We start from the raw sequence: 2970 nt of genomic DNA on the forward strand, positions 1-2970 counted from the left end.
CACGCAGCAGCGATCAGGGATCCTGCTGAGAATCGTACGTCGTAGCAGATCGTGTGGAACTTTCTTTCGTCGCTTGATCACCCGCTGACATCGCTGGATCGTTGTGTGTGACAGCGATCCAGCGATGTGTTCGCTTGTAACCAGGGTAAACATCGGGTAACTAAGCGCAGGGCCGCGCTTAGTAACCCGATGTTTACCGTGGTTACCAGCGTAAACGTAAAAAAACAAACAGTACATACTTACATTCCGGTGTCTGTCCTCCAGCGTCTCAGCTTCTCTCCACTGTGTGAGCGTCTGCCAGCCGGAAAGCACAGCGGTGACGTCACCACTCTGCTTTCCGGCTGTGGCGCTTACACAGTGGAGAGAAGCAGAACGCCGGGGACAGACACCGGAATGTAAGTATGTACTGTTTGTTTTTTTTACGTTTACGCTGGTAACCACGGTAAACATCGGGTTACTAAGCACGGCCCTGCGCTTAGTTACCCGATGTTTACCCTGGTTACCCGGGGACTTCGGCATCGCTCCAGCGCCGTGATTGCAACGTGTGACCGCAGTCTACGACGCTGGAGCGATAATCATACGATCGCTGCGACGTCACGGATCGTGCCGTCGTAGCGATCAAAATGGTACTGTGTGACAGTACCCTTAGTCACAGCATTTGGTGTAATCTAGCTCAGCCAATCCTTTTGGGCAAGTAGCATTGTCTGATAGTCATCTGAGTAGCCCGCCTGTGAAGCTATCTACACCGCCTGTGTATCTCAATTTTTACTGCATCTAACCAAGTAAATCGTTTTGGGGTTTTGGGCTTAGTAGCAGTGTCTGCACGTCAGCAGAGTAGCCCGCCTGTGAAGCTAGCTACACCGCCTGTGTATCTCAATTTTTACTGCATCTAACCCAGTAAATCGTTTTGGGGTTTTGGGCTTAGTAGCAGTGTCTGCACGTCAGCAGAGTAGCCCGCCTGTGAAGCTAGCTACAGCGCCTGTGTATCTCAATTTTTACTGCATCTAACCCAGTAAATCGTTTTGGGGTTTTTGGCTTAGTAGCAGTGTCTGCATGTCAGCAGAGTAGCCCGCCTGTGAAGCTAGCTACACCGCCTGTGTATCTCAATTTTTACTGCATCTAACCCAGTAAATCGTTTTGGGCTTAGTAGCAGTGTCTGCACATCAGCAGAGTAGCCCGCCTGTAAAGCTAGCTACACCGCCTGTGTATCTCAATTTTTACTGCATCTTACCCAGTAAATCGTTTTGGGGTTTTGGGCTTAGTAGCAGTGTCTGCACGTCAGCAGAGCAGCCCGCCTGTGAAGCTAGCTGCACCGCCTGTGTATCTCAATTTTTACTGCATCTAACCCAGTAAATATTTTTGGGGTTTTGGGCTTAGTAGCAGTGTCTGCATGTCAGCAGAGTAGCCCGCCTGTGAAGCTAGCTGCATCTAATCCAGTTAATAGTTTAGGGCCTAGGAGCAGTGTCTGCACGTCAGCAGAAGAGCCCGCCTGTGAAACTAACTATACCGCCTGTGTATCTCAATTTTTACTGCATCTAATCCAGTTAATAGTTTTGGGCCTAGGAGCAGTGTCTGTACTGTCCGACGAGCCCTGGTGCAATACGTTATGACGTATAGCCTGGGCCAACGAGCTCAAGAGGTGGGGCAAATCACGCTGCAGGAGTGACCTCAGATCAGGGACCTATGCACCCTTCTGCACAGTTTTGAAATAGCAACGAAGATGTTTAGTGCTGACGATGCCATTATCAGCATGACCATTCCTGTGATTTACATGCTGGAGCACACCTTACACAGTGTTCGGAGTCAGGTGGTGGAACAAGAGGAGGAGGAGGAACAGGAGGAGTCGTATGAGGAAGGGATCATATCTCCAAGATCAAGAAGGTTGGCAGCATCAAGGTGGCTGGCATTGGAGGCTGGGGGAGAGGGATTACCGAGGGCGCATGGTAGCAGCCAAACTGTTGAGGAAGGTGCAGGAGGCGAGGAAGAAGTGGAGGATGAACTGGCGCTGGGCATGGAGGACTCATCAGATGAGGGAGATCTTGATCAAATTTCTGTTGTGCGAGGTTGGGGGGGGAGAGGGCAGACGAAGGAAGCATGATTCTCACCTCGCCATCACCAAGACAACAAGGACCTGGCCCTCCTGGATGCGCAAGACACATGAGTGCCTTCTTGCTGCACTACCTGCAACATGACCCTCGGATTGTCAGAATCCGAAGTAATGCCGACTACTGGGTTGCCACACTCTTAGATCCCCAGTACAAAAGCAAATTTGGCGAAATAATTCCTGCCATAGAAAGGGATTCACGCATGCAGGAGTATCAGCAGAGACTGTTACAGAATCTAACATCTGCTTTTCCACAAAACACCAGTGGTGCACGTAGTCAATCTCTGAGTTCTAACTTGCCAACCGTGGGACTATCGAGTCATCACTCTAACCGTAACAGTAACATCGTATCTGGTGGTAACAGCAATTTTTTCCCATCGTTTCAAGATTTTTTTAGACCATCCTTTGCAAGGCCACAGGAGACAAGAAGTCTGACGCACAGCCAACGCCTAGAGAGGATGGTACAAGAGTATCTCCAAGTTAACATCGATGCCATGACTGTGGAACTGGACCCTTGCTCATTTTGGACTTCCAATCTTGAAAAATGGCCTGAGCTCATCACTCACGCCTTGGAGATCTTGTTGTGCCCCGCAGCCAGCATTCTCTCTGAACGTGTGTTCAGCGCTGCTGGTGGTGTGCTGACAGATAAGCGCACGCGGCTGTCCAGTGACAATGTAGACAGACTAACGTTCATCAAGATGAACAAATCCTGGATCCACAAGGACTTTTCTACCCCTGTGTCATCTTGGGGAGACTAAAAGCTTGATGATTTTTGAAAATCACCTCACCAACCGTTTAAAAAAAAACTCTGGCAAAATTGATGCCACTTAAGTGGTGTCTGTGGCCGAATTTTTTGAAAAAATGGA

This window comes from Ranitomeya variabilis, chromosome 1, assembly GCF_051348905.1.
Source record: "Ranitomeya variabilis isolate aRanVar5 chromosome 1, aRanVar5.hap1, whole genome shotgun sequence".
Classification (NCBI taxonomy): domain Eukaryota; kingdom Metazoa; phylum Chordata; class Amphibia; order Anura; family Dendrobatidae; genus Ranitomeya; species Ranitomeya variabilis.